The sequence below is a fragment of the Drosophila biarmipes genome, chromosome 3R (assembly GCF_025231255.1).
Source record: "Drosophila biarmipes strain raj3 chromosome 3R, RU_DBia_V1.1, whole genome shotgun sequence".
Lineage (NCBI taxonomy): Eukaryota > Metazoa > Arthropoda > Insecta > Diptera > Drosophilidae > Drosophila > Drosophila biarmipes.
In genome coordinates this window covers 24,795,247-24,814,316 of record NC_066616.1, presented here as the reverse complement: position 1 = coordinate 24,814,316, position 19,070 = coordinate 24,795,247, and the positions used below count along the sequence as shown (strand labels likewise).

Genomic DNA, 19,070 nt, shown 5'->3' with positions numbered 1-19,070 from the left:
CGAGTGCAACAGCGGAATCCCTTCCGCCTGGCGCCAGTACGTAGTCCGTGGGTTTCCGCCAACTGTGCGCTCGATTTTACAAAACAATACGGCAATGGAATGCGACGGGGCACGGCGGCGGCAGTGGCAGCCAAATCAACGGAGTTACGCAGTGGCGATGGGCGGGATTGCGGGGCGAACGGCAGTGGGGAGTGGCAGCAGCAGGATCAGGAGCAGGCACAGGAGCTGCCACAGGAGCTGGCACAATGCAATACAGCCGTACAGGCATAAGACAAAGCATACTTTCGGGCGCAAATAACCGGCGCTGCGAACGGAAACCAAAATTGAGCGTCCTTTGCAGCGCAAACGCGCCACGCCAGCACCGAAAAAGGAAGCGTAGCGCGAGCTGGTTCTATTCTATTAGGATAAACACAAATCACAGCACGAGGGGTGGAGAGGGGAGGGGGAGAGGGAGAGGCGAAGGGAAGCCGGTTGGTCCACTGGCCCAGTGGACGCAGAAATTTCACGCACAAACAAAGCAAACAATGTCGGTGGCCAAAAGCAAACATAATTGATATCGTAATCAATTCAAAAATCTGGCAAAACTAAAAACAGCAAATGCTGTGAAAACAACGCTGTGGACATGGGACAAGTGGTGGTGGTGCTGGCGGTGGTGGTGTCCCAGCCGCAGGCAGGCTATGCACACAAGGACCCATGAAGGACCCGAAAAACCCGCTGCCCACAACCACTTTCCCCATCAGACATATGTGCTTGCCAGTGCGTGCCACTCAATCAACTCTGAAAAAGTCTACAAATATTAGCCCCTAATACCATTGAGACTGGAGCGTGAAGGACGAGAGGGAGTCGAAGGAGGATTCGCCGGATTCGGAGGAGGACTTGGAGGAGGAAGTGCACCCACGTCCACGCCCATAAAAAAGTGGAATTGTGTATAAAAATGAAGCAGCAGCCGAGAGCAACAAAAAGTGGCAGCTTCAAATAAAATTGTTGCGACAAAGGCGAAGGAGCAGCTGAAGGAGCAGTCCTGGCACAACGATAACATTAAGACGGAGTATCGAAAAAATGTGTAGTTCCGCACACACACACACCCCGCACACACTCACCGTCTGAGGCGACGGCAAGAACACAAAAGCTGAATAACAACACAATCAAGCGAGGAGCTTGGCGGCTTTGTGGGTGGTTACTGGGTGATTTCTGGGTGGCTTTCGGGTGGTTTCTGGGCGGCGGAGGGAGGCGGAGGGAGGCGAGCGTGTCTGGGCATAGGCAGCAGCACTGCATAAGTTGCCAGCGCCAGGCGCAAGCGGCACGTAATAACATTTTTCTAAAGAAAGCGGCAGCAGCAACAAGAGCAGCAACAACTACACTCAGCAAAACAAATTATACTTCCAACATTTAAATATATTTCAAGCTAGAATTTAAGATAATTATTTATATGCCACTAAGTATAACCAATCTTTGTATTCAGAATTAAAAAAATATATGATAATTTTACTTTATTTTATTTATAAAAACATAAGAAAGGTAAAAAACCCTAACTGAATAATATGACAATGTAACTTTTTTATATTATTTAAGAATTGCAATGCCTTACATTCGTTTTTATGCTTAGAATGCAAAATGTTTTATACATTATATTATATTTTTATATATAAATATAAAAGTTTTATTAAAAGTCACAAAGTTAGGATAGGAAAAACACTTTTTTTTTTTGTTAATTTAATTTGAGTTAAAAACTGTAAAAACTCCATCTAAAATGCAATTTTTAAACGTATGAAAGACAAATAATTTACAGTTTATATTTACCTATTACAACCATAAAAAAATGTATAACTATTAAAATATAACATTCGAATTGAAATGGTTATCATATTTTATTGCACACTGGGTAAGTAAAAACAAGAATAACCTCCCAAATCGAATTAGGAAAAATTCGATAAATACCGAACTCCAATAAATCGAATAACTTTTTGTCTCAGTGTCCCGCGAGGACAACAAAATGCCATCACACAGCGTGGCAAACGAAGATGTCAGGCGAAGGAGCCGCCGCAGTTGGGGCGGCGAAAAGAAGCGAAAAATGCGGGTCTCGCTTGCCGCAGCCAAAAAAATGGAGGAGGAAAATCGAAGGAATAAAGAAATGTGCGTGGCGTGTCCTGGCTCTTGTGGAATGCTGTCAGGAGACAAGTTATTGTTTTTGATTTCATTTTTCTTGCGTTTTTGCCGCTTTGCCAGCCGCCACTCCACTTTACGAGCTGAATGCGGCCGCAGTTCGGGGACTCGAGTTCATACATATGTGCGATTGGGGGACTTATTTCCATATAGGGAGACGCCGGGACTAACCCCCGAATTGGTTAGTTCGGCTAATCGAGGTATTTGGGCCAGGGCAGGCACAGGCCAGGCCTGGAGCCGTCAGGATTTGCCATGCTTGGCTTTTTTTTACGAGACCTAAGAAGATTGGCGCTGCCTGCCTTATTATTATTATTATTACGATTATAAAAAGTTGCCCTAATCCGAGTGGGTAATTCATTTCTGAGAGCTAGAGGAGCCAGCTTGACGACGGGGGGGCGGCCCTGGAAATCTCCGGACTCCGGAAAATGCCGGGAAACTATGACGGAAATCTTAACACTAAAGAACCCTTATGGGAATTTCAAATGTGCACGAGGAGAACGTGCTTTTCTTTTTAGCACAACTACTTTTTTGGGGGCACAGAAAGGTTTGTAATGGCCATATAAGAGTATATATATGAGTTTTATTTTCATACCCAAACAGTTTATGTCTTTTGCACTCACTTCAAATTAAATTATAATAATTGTGGGCGAGATTTATGCGGTAATTTTTGAAAGCGCTGACAGCCTGCACTATTTAATTAAGGCCAATTTATAATTGAGACCTCAATTGATAGATGATTTGGCTTAAAGCGAGAAACGTGCAATTTAAACCGAAAGCTGTCGGCTTAAAAATGTCAGGCAAACAAGCTCATACTTTTAACGTTGGCATAAGAAGCTTATTTAAAAAAGACTTAGGCGATAAGCCAGTTGTCAGAGTAAATGTACTTCAAAAATGTTTACATTACAAATCCAAAGAGAATTATGTTTACGGTTTGATAATAAATTTAAGGTAGTTTAGTTTTAGTTTCTAGCCAATACTTAAATAATTTATCTTAGAATACTTTCTTCCTTTGGTAACCCAATAGGTTTACTTGTTTCAAAAAAACTTGTTTCAGACATGAGCAAGTAAGCTAGTGAATAATTGAATCCCAGCAGAGGTTGAAGTTTACAGCATTTGAAAACTCCGATCATTAGGTGAAGTTTTCTTATCAAGTCTTATCCACACCGCACGGGGCGAAAGCGTAGAATCATCAAGTGGTGCCGGAGTGGGTGAAGGGCAAATAGAATAAAAATAAAAGTAAGAGTGCTAGTGGAAAATGCAAACGATGTGAAAATGTGAATAAACCAGCAATGACAATCAATCATTCAGTTAGTTGCAGCAGCAAACTTCAGCAATTTGGCCCGAAACCCCCCTTGGAAAAAATGCCCCGCCCCCTTCTGTAAAGGGGGGTCATTAGGCCCCCGCCCTCAAGCATTTTGGCAGCCGCAATTCTGGTCTGTTTCACTCGCAAACTAACTTTCGGGTAAACTTTCTAATAAAATAGCCCTCTATGCGCCCCAAGGTCCAGGGATCCTGGCAAGTTACAGCCACTGTTCCCATTTTCGTGGCCGTGGTTAGGTTATCCCTATGTCGAGAGCCCATTTCGTAGGACCTCCTCCTCCAAGAACAGCGTCCAAGGAGCAGCTGGAGCGACCAGGACAACCGCAGCAGGAGCAACTGCAGCGGCGGCGGCAACCGAGAGCCGAGGATTCGATTCACTTTTTCTGTTGTTGCAGGCACACAATGCAGTTGCCAGAGTTACGAGAGAAAGCTTTTCCTAACTTTCTCTCTCTCGCCTGCCCGTTTCCACTTTGTTCCGCTTGCATGTGTGTGCGAGTGAGTGTGTGTCTGTGTATACATGGCCGCAACATCCGTTACAATTTTTTACGACTGCGGCGCTGACGTTGATGTTACTGCTTTCTCCCTGTGTGTGTGTGTGAGTGGTTGTGGGGTATTGGTGAGGGGAGGAGGGGGTGAGAGGTCCTGCCACATTTAAGCATTGAGGAAATTTTTGTGGCCTCCTCCAGTAATGATATGGAATGTGTTGGAATTTCAAGAAGTTACTCCAGATTTCTTTATTTATTTAAATGAGCAGCCAGCGGGAATGCCACAAAGTCAGGCCCGTGCTGCTGCCTGTCTGCGTTTCGTATCTGTGTCTGGCCCCCTGTCTGTGCATCTGTGGTGGTGGCCAGCCAACCAGCATCTTCAATTGACTGACTCGCTGACTAACTGACTGACTGACTAACTGACTGACTGGCTCGCTGACTGGGTGAGCATACAACTAAATGAGCGTTGTTATCGGCCTCCGCCGCTCCCTCGGCGACTGTCTGTCTGCCTCTGTGCCCCTCTACACGGCACGAAATCAAGTGGACATGCTAATGAAGCCTAATCAATTATAATTGCTCGACAGCGACTGAGTCCGGCCAGGAAAGAGCAGCTAAAAATATTAAACAGGGGTCTCGGAACAGGAATAGCTGTGGTAGGAAAATGGCAATCACGGTTCTGGGATATTTATAAAATTCCAATGGAAATGTAACTCAAAGAAACTTATTTAAAAAATAAATATGTGATATAAGCAGGTTTCGAAAGATTTATTTCTTACATCAATAATAAAACTCATAATTTTATATTTATCCCATAAGTTCTACATATAACTCGATACATTGAACTAATGCCTTGATTTTTTTTAAATAATGATCCAAAAATGTATTTCCTACATTTTACTGCTTGAATTGTCAATTAAATAAAATTTGAATGTATGTTTTTTTCATAATATTGCATTTATATATATTATTGCAAATATAAATTATACAATCCTAGAAAACTTGATCGAGTTACCTCCATCTTTGCAATTCAAAGGGAAATCTTTAATTATATGGCTCTTAAACGCGTCAAAATGCCCATTCAGTATCTCCCCCTTTTTCTGCCAGTGCACGACCGTCTGACTGGGTGTGTGACTGTGCGTATAATTGTGAGGGCAACCTGCTGGCGGCGGCAGTTGGTGTAGGTGGATGTGCAGGTTCAGGGGAGTGGAACAGGCAGCAGGGAACTGGGAACAGGGAGCATCAGCCAAGGAGCAAAGAGCAGCCAGGAGCGCTGAGCCAGCAGCAGAGTCAGAGGATGAGCACGGAGGCTGGAGGACCAAGGACGAAGGACGCCGGAGCAGATTCAACTACCCGCAATCCACAAGCAACCAGCAGCGTCATTGAAATTTATGCACGTTGTACTTTCGTGTAGTGATATTTGTATTGGGAATTAAAACTATGCCCCCGGGATTATATCCTAATTTTTGGCGCTGTTCTGCTTTGCTGGCTTCGCGTCCTTCGCCTTACTTGCTGATGTCTTATTTTCCACCCCCCAGGCCCCAAACCCCTTGCCAACCCCATTTCCCTGGGCTGTCTGTCTTGCCATTGCCATTTTTACTTTTCATTGCCTTTGTTTGCCGTGTAATTAAAATAAAGGCGTGGAGTAATTGCTGAGGTCAGTGGGCAGCTCGGCAAGCAGCGGCGTGGAGTGCTGCACTCGCCAACCGTACGTATACGTAATGTTAACTAAGCTCACCGAGAGCAGCGTTGAAATTAACACTTTTTTCCCTTACTCCTACTCCTACTACTAATTTTTTTTTTTTTGCTAGTTTAGCTCGTTGCCGGTGTTTTTTGTGTGGGCGTGGGGGTATTCCTTGGAGGCCAGAGCTGTGAATTACCGAACAGCAGATAAAATTCTCAGTTTAACACTTTGTTAAAATGCTACCCATACGGATATGTGCTTACGTTCGTTTACGTTTACGTATACGCCATGTGGCGCGTCCGGCCATAAAGTGTGCCAACATTTGGCACTCCTCACCCTCAAGCCCCCGGCTCCAGCCCCGATCCCTACCCCATGCCCAATCCCAATCCCAAAACCCACTTTACTGGACTTTGGTCACGTTGATGCTGCTGCTGCTGCTGCTGCTGGTTGCCTTTCCTCGATGGTTTTGCTCGGGCGCCTGCGGTAAATTTCATTTCGCAGGGCATCATTAGACGGAGACCCAGAGACCTAGATTTCCATGCTAATTGGATTCGCAATAAAGGCGGCAGGCCCGGAGATCGAAGAATTCCAGCCGTCTTGCCAGAGAATTTGAAGAAAAATTAAATTCCCCAGTCGTACATGAATGTTTCATCTGCCACATATTTGCAAATGAGTTATGACCGCAAAAGAATTTCGCCAGACAGGGCCAAAAAAATTGAGTCAAATAAATTATTAAAACCGAATTTGATGAATGGAGTTGGCTGGCAGTACGTATATGTGGGATTTCTTGTCTGCCAAAAGGAGAACAAAGAAAAAGGTTAACCCACAAGGCAAATTCAATTCATAAACTGAGCCAAGGGTATGCCAACCCTTGGGTTGTCTACTTAAAATACTTAAAATAAACCGAGAAAGTTGATGACGAACTCCACTTAAACGGCTGCAGCCCGAAGGCAATATACTCCGCCCGAAAACTCCTTGGCCAATCTCGCCTCCATGTGACTCTAATCAGCGCTTAATTATGCATGCTTTCCGGGCCAAAAGTCCCCCATTAATCAACATCATTTATTGCCGAGCAAGCTGCTCGAATTCAAACTCGAATTGAAATTCAAGCTGGCAGCCAAAAATGCCAAGCTCGCAGCTCGGTGGCCCCAAATGGCCAAAAAGAGGAGCCAGCAGCCGGCAGCCAGGAGCCAGGAGCCTGTGAGCATCTAGAGCCCCGAGCAGGACAACAAGCCAACTGCCAACTAAGCCAAATTGTACGCTCAAGTGCCATAAAGCAATCAAAGTTGATATCAAAGTACCACACTGCTAACTTATGCTCTCATGTATTCAATTAGGACAGCTTTTCGAATGCCCTGCCCGCCGGCCGGGCTCTTTGGAGGCTCCACCCACTTTCATTTAAAAGAATTAAGCACTTTTCTGCAGCGCAACCGCAGCCGAGGAGATGAAGAAATTGCTGCAGCAGCTCCTGGCCCATGGTCCATGGGCCCGGGCTTCCTGGCAGCTCCTCCTTCAGGAACTTTCAACAACTTCCTATGCCCAAAGTTTCCACAAATTAGTTATGCAAATTATGTGAGTCGCCTTCACCTCACCGGGACGCCATCCCCCATCTCTGCCATCCCACCGAAAATAAACCCCCCACTGTGATCCGGCATTTAAAACAATGGCTGGGCGACCCTTGGCTGCCCCGGAAAAACGCTCCCAGAAGTAAGTCCTTCCCACTCTGAAGACCAGCCCGATTAGGACGCATAACAAAGTAGAATTTGTGTAAGTTCGTTTTTAACATGCTTTATGCATTCCTCAATTATAAATAGATTAAAGTCCCGAATAGACTAAAGTTAAATGTTAACTTTCCGGCCAAGGCGGACACCATTCACAAAGCAATTAACGCCACCGACCCAGGCCCATCCCGGCGAGCAGCCCATCACATTTGTCCTCTTAGGCCGAAAAGGAAAGGCAGGAACCCAATTTAACTGACTGCCAACTTTCCACAATCACTGGCCATCATCAATTTCAGATTTTGTTGTATGTTTTATGAAGCAGTCAAGGCACAGGACAGCCGCCCGTCAACCAGACACTTGGACAGACAAACAGACAGGCTCAGAGACAGTCGGCGATTGGGCGGGTGGTTTGAGGGGCGGGCTGTGAGGTGGCACTGGGCGGCTGGGAGGCTGGGTGGTGCTAGGTGGTCTTCGGTGGAAAGTGAAAACAATGCCTGGCCGCAAACGGCTGTCCAGGGAGGCGACCGCCTGCCGAGTGTGTGCGGATGCTTCTTGCTGAGTGTTTACTTAACCGTAAGCCTGACCCACCGACCTTCCAGCCCCCCTGACCCACCGCCAAGCCAACCACCCTCCCCCGGCGGTGTGCTGAACTTGAACCACACAGAAACAACAAAGGCGAGCAGATAAAGCAGCGACGGGGAAAAAAGGGTTGGACGGGCATCTTAAAGGATTGCTCAAGTTGGCCAAAACCAATATGTAAATGTGCGTGTTGTGATTAAGCACAAAAGCAAAGTAAGCCAGATACAAAGACGGCTGGTCAGACAGACGGACGGCGGGCGGAGTTTTCTTGTCCGAAGCTGGGAGCTGGAAGCTGGAAACTGAAGCCAAAGTCCCCGAAAGCCAAAATCTCCAACCGCACCGCACACACATAATGTGGGCCAAAAACGAAGCCAAGCAAAAACGCAGCCTTGGCTAACTTTACACACCTCAAGTGTTTGTTTAGGTTGCTTTGCTTTGCTTGGGGTTTTTGGTTTTTGTTTGAGCGATTGCCGTAGCCGGGGGAAAAACACTTAGGAAAAATTACCAAAAAGAAAAAAGTATAAAGGATTAGTGCAACTCGTTCAAGTTGAGGGAAAAACCATTTCTCAGTGGTCAAAAGTAGTTTTGAAAGCCCGAAAAACTTCGAAGAGCATTTGCAAAGCCCACAAAGGAGACCGCAAAACAATCTAAAATATGCATTCAGATTTTTAAATTAATTTAAGAGCATTAAATGGGCAAAGTAAATTAAAGATTAAAGGCTTTTACAAATAAGTTATTAATATTAAATGTAAATGTTTTATAATAAAGTTATTGATTAAATCCCTTTATGTAATCTGTGGTGTTCCCCTAATTCTCTTAAGAAATGTAAATTTATTGTTGAGTTTACTTGAAATCTTAAATGTAAATATAATTATTATAAAGGAAACATTGTTTATTTTTTTATAAAATTTAGAAAAAATATTGATTAAATTATCTTAGAAGTTATAAAAACTCTGCCAAATTAAATGATTTAATATGGAACAAAAATCTAACTTTATTTCTTTTATTTTGCAAGTTGAAAAAAATCTTTAAAAAATTAAAGAAAGCTAATTTTGAATAGAAACATTCATCAATTAATTTATAAACACTGTTCGGCTTTAAGAAAATGTTCTTTATTATAGTGTAGGATGGTGGGGGCTCTGCGGCCATTTGACGCCTTTGTTGTTTTGGCCAGCAGTATTATAAATCTTTTCCGCAATGTAGGAAGCGATCGGATCCCGGGTCCCGACCCTGGCCCCAACACCTCCGCCTGGCCAAAGACAATGGCTCGGAACCCTATTAGCGTAGAGCAATCCTGCTCGGCATCCTCCTTCCTCAGCGGCGTGTGTGAAGTTTTCAGGGGTACGGCCATAAATTGCAACCGCCAGGTGAGCGGTAAGTGGGTTCTGGATGGGGGAGGGAGAGGGTGCGAGGAGGCTAATGGGTCACTCCTTGATGTATCACACAAACAGACACAAATGATATTTATGCTGCCGCAGTTGCTGCTGCTCCAGATCCTTGTGCTGCTCCTTGGGCGGCGGAGCCCGTGAGGCTTCTTATGGACAGCAGCCGCGCACTGCTCGGTGTAATAAAAACTAAAATCCGCACAACAATATGTGCGAGGATAATGCCATTTCCGTTTTATGGGAAATCCTGTTAGTCCTTTCTCCACGTGTGTGTGTGTGTGTGAGTGTGAGCTGTGAGCGCTCGCATGTGCGGCTTCCTCAAGGAGCCCCAAATCTGAGCGAACGAACGAGTTACGACTACACCGGGCCAAAAAGAATAAACCCGGCGAAAGAGCTATTGCGGTCGCCATGCCAGTGATGGGTTGCGATGGGATATAGGACTCGCAGCGCGTAAAGGCGGCAATGGTGCCACTGCCATGCGTGCGAGTCGGGAATGAATGGATCAGGGATCAAATTTTATGGATTGCCCGGCATTCTATATGCGCACTCCGCACTCACATAATAATGAAGTCAGAACTGAGAAATAAATTCCGCAAATTTCATTAGCCTGGGAAGTGGGAGTCATTGGGAATTTAGAGTGCAGAGATTCGATAACAAAAGATGGGATTGGAAAATTACTGGCATTCGGAGTCTGGCAAGGTTAGGTGAAAGATTCCGACCTTTGGCTCACATTAAATTATTAACTCCATAATAAATCTTCGATAAGTGTGTGAGCTCTTGGCCATTCTAAAGCTTATGCTTAGAAATTATATGGCAAGCTTATATAAAGAAGGAATATAAAATATTTTTTTTACCCACCCGAAAGAAAAAATAACCTCATGCAAGTTTATTTTAAGAATCATAAAAACTATTCTTAAATAAATATTCAAACAACAAATAAAAATCAAAAATCTAATTTTAAACATTAACTCGACAGAAATTTGTTCACAATAAAAGCTATTCTAAATTAAATATTCAAACATTAGCCAAAACAATTACATACATTAAAAATATATCTAAAAAAATGGTTCTTCGTATAACTTCTAAAAACTTAAACCTATATGAAGCTTATTATCATATCTTATATTTATTTTTATGTAAATTAATGTAAGTTATTTTTAAAACTCAAAAATAAACTTCTATAAAGACCGTTCAGCAAAAATATTTATTTTAATAAATTATAAAAACTCTTTGGAGTTCTTTACGAAGCATATTATTTTACACCCGATAACTTTGGCCACCGCGGACTTACAATCAGCTAATCTGTCTTACATATTTGCATATCGCCTCAGCTTCAGCTTCAGCTTGGATTACTATGGTTATTCATTAGCCGCATTCCTGGACGCCCTGGGCCAACATCTAGGACGCTTGCTGCGGTTAGCCGCAGGACTTTCGACCAACCCCTTTCCCTTTCCCTTCCCCACTCTTCACCACACACCTCTCTATTACCATCTCTTTCTCGGCCATAACTAGGCAAACCTTTTTTGCTCAGTGTCTGTGTGCCGAGCGGAGCAGGAAAAACAAACGTCCGACTCTGTGTGTGTGTGTGTGAAGTGGAAAAGCGCAACTGGAGAGGAGACGGATGGACAGCAGGGACTGGAGGCGGAAAGCCGGAGAATAAGAAAAACCATAACTAAATCCATTGCCATAGGAAAATCCAAAGCAAAGTCTGCGATGCAAATAGTAGAGATTATGGGACTGCAGATGTATGAAGAACGAGACCGAGATGGAATGGAGCTGGATATGGTGGCTAGAACTGAAGCCCAAGGCGCGGCTCTCGGGGGCCCATAAGGGTGACGGGAGCACGGATAGTACGGGGTAGACGAAGGTCCTGGCAGAAGGTGTTATGTGTACGTGTGTACGAGTGTATGAGGCACAATAAATCTTGCAAGGGTGCCGAATGACCGGGCGAGGGGCTTGAGGCTTCGGGCCTTAGGAGCTGGGGCATTGGCATGGATTTGAGCCGGGACGTTCCCCCCCATCCTCAATATCCCTTAGCCACCTTGGCCGCCGCCCATCGTGCCCCGTCAGTGAAAACCAAAACCAAATAAAACTGACATTATGCGAAAAGCGAAAGCCATAACTAAAAGTTGGATAACGTGGCCATGATGGAGCCCGCGTGGAGTGGGAGTGGTGGTGACTCCCCGAGAAATCCGGAGCAGAAGCAGCCGTAAAGTTGATACTAAAGCAAAGAGCAGACGAGCAAAGCTAAAACAAATCGGAGATGCTATTGTCAAGAGTGCTAGACCAACAAGTACCCAGCAATCTCTACAAAACGATGGTTGGCAGACTATATAAAACTATTTTTAAAAACTCAATATCAATTATAGTTGTTAAAAATTCAAATATTTGTTTGTAGGTGGACAATTTGAAATCAGAAAGATATTTTTGCCTTTGTTATTTTGGGACAAAATATATTTGGGTCAAGGATTTTTGCATTTGCTGGCACCAAGGGAATCATTGCACTTGGTTGCCTAATAAAGTGACCTGTTAAAAGAGTTTAATTGCCAAACTAAAGTTTTTATTTTAATTTCCAAAGAAAATATTTTATTTTTGGAAATTTAAGTGAACTCGTAAAAAACATTTAATTATTATTACATCGCAAATAAGTTGTCCTATTTAAAATATAAACACTATAGTATATATCCGAGCACTAGTCATATAAGAAACGTTGATATTATTTTTTGCTAATGCTGGTATTATATTATTAATAACGAATAATCAAGCCAATGCCCATTAAGTAAAAATAAAAGGATCTCCCCAACAAAACCGAATGATATTAGATTATCTCTCTAATTGGTGCTATGGAAGAACTTGAGTCACTCCAACAGGTTTCAATTTGTACATCGCGCAAGCTCCTTATTGGATCATTAAATCAAGAGGAGCTGACCTAAAAAGCTGAGGCCGCTTAAACGCTGCTAAGCGAGCTCAGTTTGTTCTTTAATCGCATACAGAGGCGCCCAAGGACCGACCGAAAGGCAAAGCTGGGCCCCTGAGCCCGCGAAACCCAACCCAACCACCTCCGAATGCACCACAATGGATTCTGCCACGGCCAACTCCACGGGCACGAGCTGAATACTCTCCGATTTTACCCTTTTGCAGGGGGTTTTCCAGGGCGGCGGGGATAGAGATATCGGGTATGAAAAACAGAAACAGGAAAATAGAAATGATAGCAAAGTTGCGAAGGGGATTCGGGGGTGGGGGGTCTGCAGAGGAGGGTCTGCTGAAACGGAAATCGACTTTGGTAAGGAGTTTTTCTCGTACCTGTGAATCGGAATCTGAACGCTGGCGCTGCACCGAAGTTATGCAAATGTAAAGTTGTTCGTGCTGAATCCTGCGGCAGGATCTGCTGCTCCTGGTGCTCCAGCTCCTGCTCCTTCCCCACCCGCTTCCTCGCGCTGTCAATCGAAGGCGATGTCGCGAGTGCTAATGACGTTTGCTTTGATTGCGCCCCGCATGCGAAGCCAAATCTGAGCCACAACTCACAACTGTCATTTTCGCCACGATATTTGTACTGGGCTCCAGCTCCTGATATGACATATATATGTTCGGCGCCCTTCTTGAGTGTCTATCTCAGCTGTTCCTCCTTGGTCCTGGGATGTCTATTTATTTAATTTGCATGCAATTTTCAATTTTTATGCGGAATACTTTGGCATTGACAGCAAACGATGCGCACATTTCGCATCGCCGATGCACAATAGAAATTGAATTGCAAAAATTTGTTTGCCCGTCCAGGGCAGCAGGCAAATGGATTGCGAATAATATATATATATATATTGTGGAAATAGCGCATTTTTCGAGGGCTCTTCACGTCTTCACGCCAATGTCACAAGGAGTGGAGCCGCCAGAGCAGCCAGAGCATCCACAAAATCCAGTAGGAAGCGGATGCTCAAGCAGCCGAAAAAGGGAAGCTGAACGAGTTGAAGAAATCGCACAATTTGGCGGCGAAGATGTCAAGTATGCGCCGCGTTGCCGCTGCCACACACCGACTGCAATTACAATGGTGGCCAACAACAATGGTGTGTGTCTGTGTGTGTGTGGCGGAAGGGGGGGCTTAGAAGGATATGCCGGCTTGCCAAACACAGAGACACACCATTCACACACTGGCGGAGTTGAAGCCACAGATACGTACGCTCCGCAGGATGCCGAGGAAAAGCCTGAGTCTGATTCTGAGTCACGACAGATCCTGGGGTTGCCCCAGAGTCGCCGAAAGTGTGCGAAATAAATGCACGCACACACACACACACTGGCAGCAGAAAAATCGCGCGAAATTTTGGCGACTAAAAACCAAAACAAAACAACAACGTTTAGAACACGAATGTTAGTCAGATGGCTTGGGAAATTCAGCTGCTTTTGCACTACCGAACGCTCCGAAACTGAATTCGCAACTGAGGACAGGACGACAAAAAGGATGCTGCCATCTGGAGCCGAGACGACAGGATGCCGAACACAGGATGCCGACGAGGCTGCTGACGACGAGGACACATCGTATCCTTCGGATGCTGGCTCGGAGAGCTTTTGCCCGGCGAGAGAGCGAGAGGAACTGGCATTGGCGACGTGTGACTTCGTTAAATTTCTGCGGCGACAGCACACAAAACGGATTCGGAAGCGGAAGTAGCAAGTAAGCGAGCAAGGAGCGCTCTGTGTGTGTGTGTGTCGGTGAGCCTTGTATCTGTGTGCGTGCCAGTGGGCGGGCTGAGTGGGTGGAGTGGCGCTGAAGTGGGCGAAGTAGCGCCAAGTGGCTGGCTAAAGTCGACTCGCGGAGCACGACCAGAATGGAAGTTTTGTGTTTGTGTTTTGCAATGCCAACTATACACACAGCTCCACACACGTCTAAATACACCCATATAAATACAAACATATATATATATTGTAGCCCATACATACTTATGCCGTGGCATCAATATTCACATTCGCACTTGTGCGAGTATTTTCTGATTTGCTGCAATCGCGTTTGCCAACAACAAACTTGGCTAACAACAACAGCTGCCGGAGTTGAAATCGTGGGGGGGGGGGGGAGGTGGGTTATTTTCCAACGGATGTTTGGTAAATCTTTGGCGCCGGATACCAGCGCTCCTGCCGGAGAACCGCCTCCTTAGATCGCCTCCCCTCGCGAGACACGTTAGACGCTTCCCATGTCTTCTTGGTCTTACACTGGGAAAACCAACCAATCAACCCATCTCTACTTAAGAAAGAGATGAATAAAATGAGTTTATTTAGGAAAACCGTCTAGTTTTTTGCTTTTATATGTTAAACGGAATTATTCATATTGTTACAAGTTTTGATATATAAATAAATTATTGTTTACCATATTTTACTTTTTCAAATTGTTACTTTTTTCATTTTTATTTCTTATCTTAAGAATACGCTTGACAAAAACATCTAAAGTATAAGAAATTAGGGTAGTTATCATAAAACAATTCCTAAGATTTTTTTTAAATAGGAAAATGTGATGGCTTTATCAACTTTAATTAATTTTTTTTAAAAGCTAAAGCATACAAATTGATTAAAATATGTTAAAAGGAAAATATTATTTTTATTAAATTAATAATTTAATTTAATTTGGGTTCAAATATAATATCAATTTAAGCCCGATCAGAAACTTTTTTATTACATTTTTATGTTTATATTTTTTCTTTCAGTGCTTCAAACCTGCACCCATGGGTGTGTATGTGTTGGTATCGATAACTAATAAAAGCATTACATTTATGTTAGAGCCAAGCGCTGTAGCCCCTTATTTTCCCCCTTCGCTTCGCCCTGGGCAATAATTCAGTTTTCATTTCTCTGTTTTCCTCAGTTTCTCATTTTCATTTTGCAGCCAGTGCATGTGTGCCTTTCCACCCCACCCCTCCCCCCCTAAACACCCCGCTAACATTTGTGCCACAGTCATGGCCAGCTAATTGGAAACACGAGCCAACTGCGCTTTCTTGGGCATTTTGGCTTGCAGAGCTGACTGCTGGTGTGCCTCGTTTAGTTGCCAATTGCTTAGTTGATTTTCATTGTCTGCCCTTTGGGCCACACTCACAGGTGGCTAAAATGGGTGGGTGGGGGAAAAGCGAGCGAGGGTGTGGAAAATGCAGGGGGTTTTCCGCTGTATTGGCTTGTAAGTGAAACGATAAACGCTGTGTAGCTCGCTGTCATTAATTGGCTGCCGGTTGATGTTTATGTCGTTAGCTCTTCGTTAGTAAAAGCGAGGGAAAAGCGGATTGGATGTTTAATAATCTTTTCACATTCAGCTGGTTTCAGTGATTTTCCTGCTCTTCCTCAGCCGCTTTTGGCTTGATATTCAATTAACTTTTCCAGGACACAGATCTAGGCGGATTCTGCAGGGGACAGCCTGTTATGGCTGAATGTTAATTAATAATGTTTGTGTTTGTTGCTGGTCTATCTGGTAGATCTGGTGTATCTCTCGGATAGTGATGTTTATGCTGCTTAGGCGGGGGCAAAGAGGAGCCATTTCCTCACCTCAAACGGCTTCCGTTTGATCCTGAGAGCCACATCTTCGTCTGCATCTGCAGTCCAGGTCCTGCTGTTTGTGTCAGCCTGCAGCTGCGGCTGCTGCGTTTACCTGCGAAGGCGAGGGCGAAAAGAAAATATCCGGTTTTCAACCGCAAACTGCACTTTTCTACCCATTGTGCCGGGCACCATTCGTTATCCTGCTGAGTGGCCCCATCCCAAGGATGTGCCAGCCCATGCCAGACAGCAGAAACCCACACACACAGACCCACGGACGACAGACACACGTTCGGGACATTGAATTTGTTTTGGGTTTTGATTTTTCGATTTCAGATTGCACGTTTGAATGGCCAGGACCAGGAGCAGAAGCAGAAGCAGCAGCAGCAGCAGAACCCGAATCGGAATCGGAATCAAAATCAGGAGCTGGCCAAAAGGACGAGAAGGAAGCGAGTGCCGACCTAAGCCGTTGCTGAAGTGTTGACTGCCACATTTATCGCAGCTGCATCTGCAGGCCACATGAAAATATTCCAATTGATTGCAAAGTGCTGGCCATTCAATAAACTAATTAAATACAAGTGGCGTATAATTAATTTGCTGTCGAGCACCGATTTCTCGTCTATATCCGGGGAATTGAATTTTTGTTTATGCCCATCCTTGGACTAATTAAATTTACCAGTCTCCGCTCTTTATAGAGAGAGTGCTGCTTTCTAAATCCTAGCATTGTAGATGAAAATTCATCAATTTTCAGCTCAATTCGCTTCTCGCTTCGAGCATTTAAATTGTGTTTGCATTCTCAATTTTCATATTTCTCATATTTCTGGCTGTTTTCCCTCAGTTTTTCGTGTTTGTCTTGGCCAAATGGAAAAATTCTGGGGCTTTGCTTTCGTTTGGAAGAAGTGAAAATCATCTCTCAGTTTCGTTAGAACAAAGGAAGAAGGAAATTGAGTTAATTTTGCAGTCACACTCGGGGCTGCTGCTGGCTTTAATAAATATTTGAGTCCGGTTGCCAGTAATCGGCTAATGAATCCAGTAGTCGATCGCCAATGGAGTTTTCCCATTTTCCATTAGCCCGTCCGGCGGCTGTTGGCTTGAGGCTCGAGGGATGCAACATAGAAAGGCTTTTATCTCCCAGTTAATGCACAATGGATGCAGTTAAAGACGGCCAATGCCGCAGCTGGGAGGGATCGGGCTCATCAAACTGGCATGCATGGCCTGGCCACATAATTGCAAATGACACCGCAAAGGAATCCCTTCAGCCTTTCCGCAGGCCGGGGAAATGTTTCAAGACTACTTCTGTGTTTAGGCTCTTGCTCCTTGTTTTTTCTCCAACCATTTTCCCAGTGCTATTTTTCGCCCGCCCTTTGAGCCCTTTGACTGCTGTTGTGGCTCCAACTGCTACTGCAACTGCAATTGCAACTGCAACTGCACCTGGCAGCGCTTTCCACTTGTTTACCACTTTTTCCCCGGCCTTGGCTTAGCTTTCTGCCATTGTTGCCGGTCGTTTGTTGCCCGTTTGTTGCATATCAGGGAATAAGTATTTCTGGCATTATGGCTATATGAGTGCTAGGACACACGGGGAAAATAGGGAAGTGCGGGAAAAGTGAGGGGGAGATATAAAGCGAAAGAGACAACTGTAATACACTTAACCCTCGGCTTGGCTCAGGGGAATCCGCTCGGAGATTTCCCTCAGCTGATTGTTTTAGAAAAGCCCTTTTCATGGATAGGCAAGGATCTGTTGGGGATAATTTTAGAATATCCCTAGGTAATAATTTACTTTTAAGTGGGGATTTCAAATTTCTTTTTTAATCTTCTTGCTAAGAAAATACCAAAAACTTATCTCTGAAGTTATACATTTTGCTCGTATATCATTTAAAATAACAGAACTGTAATATTATTTATTTTCTTATCTTATCTTATCCTATTTATAAATAAATTATAATTTTAAATTTTGATTACTAAAAGGTTCTCAAAATTAATATTTGTTTTTCATTTATTTAAAAAACCTTAACTTTTGTATTTATATTTTTTAATTTTATAATTAAATCTGTCTTACTGTTTTACTATTTATTTTTAAGTGTCTACCACAAAGTAATAAAATTCCATCTTTTCCTTTTTATTCCATACTCCAAAAACCGAAACACTCTCATTTTCACGAAGCTCTTAACTTTATTATATTTCCGCCTTACAATCTCAAAACTCGAATCAAACTTTATCTGGACCTGTGAGAATGAAGTGAAAAGGTCAATCGAAGTTTGCCGAAGTATCCAAATTATCGAATGGCCCGCTCGAGAAGGGTTAAACTGCGGCGGGCAGGCTTTCAGCCGAGGCGAGGCGAAGCGAGGCGTCTCTTCCCGGATTAACAGGGGGGCGATACCCCAGTCCCAGTCCCAATCCCAGGCCCATTCCCATGCCCCATTCCTCTCCACTTCCCGCAGACAAAAAAGCCGAGACTTGGCCACGCCAAAGGATAGTGGCAATTGAACCGGCACTGGATGTCTCAACTTTGCAGCTGGCACATCCACGCTCCAGCCGGAGTTCCTGCAGCAAGAGCTTCGATTGCGAGCCATGGCTAAAAGGCTCCTGCAACGTTTTTTGGGCCTTATGCCACTGCCATTTTGTGCTCGTTGTTTACCAAGTTTTCACGACTTTTGTGCTCTTTTGCCGAGCTTGTTTGTTTGTTTGTCGCTTGCCAACGACTGCTCCTTTCCTGCTGCCACTTCGGGCCACAACGAAAATCTGCGTTATCGAGTTGATTGATATTTTTAAATTATGTGCCGCAGTTGGCATAAATTTAAAATTTTTTCGCCGGCCACCGCTTCAAGATGCCTGATGCTCTTAATCCGCCGTCGAGGGCTCAGCTCAGCTCGCCGTTCGTGTCAAAATGCCAATCGAGAATCCGCTTCCGTCTTCCCAATTTTTCCCGCCCTCGATGATGATGATGATGTTGATTGGCGCGGCCGCTGCGGTGCTGGCCTCATTTTTGCCAGCCTTTTTCCCCGGCTTTTTCCCTGGCATTTTCCCTCGGCTTGGTCCATCGACGCTGGCGGCCTTAGCATAAAATTAACATTAATTTACTTGCGGTCTTTGAAGTTATTGTCGGCCGCCTGGTCTCGTGTTGCCGTGTTTTTTGTTCTTGTGCTTTTTGAATTATGGAGACGGAGCTGCAGGAGAGAACCGCTTTCTAGATATTGGGCCGAGATCCTCGAACAATGGCAACGGCCATGGGATTTTTGGGTTGCGC

At 44.4% G+C, this 19,070-nt stretch overlaps 1 protein-coding gene across 2 annotated transcripts in view; it reads right to left on the bottom strand.

The window, feature by feature from the left end:
• The window catches only part of LOC108024828 (lachesin), a 50,348-nt gene extending 36,604 nt beyond the window's left edge, over window positions 1-13,744 (bottom strand). Inside the window, exons 1-2 of one of the 2 annotated variants that reach the window (XM_017094959.3) lie at window positions 13,506-13,744; window positions 12,638-12,975 (exon numbers count right to left, since the gene is read on the bottom strand). The gene's annotated coding sequence lies outside the window, so the exon portion shown is untranslated. The remainder of the gene's footprint in view (window positions 1-12,637; window positions 12,976-13,505) is intronic. The other variant, XM_050889417.1, reaches the window with a different exon arrangement.
• Window positions 13,745-19,070: the final 5,326 nt, after the last annotated feature.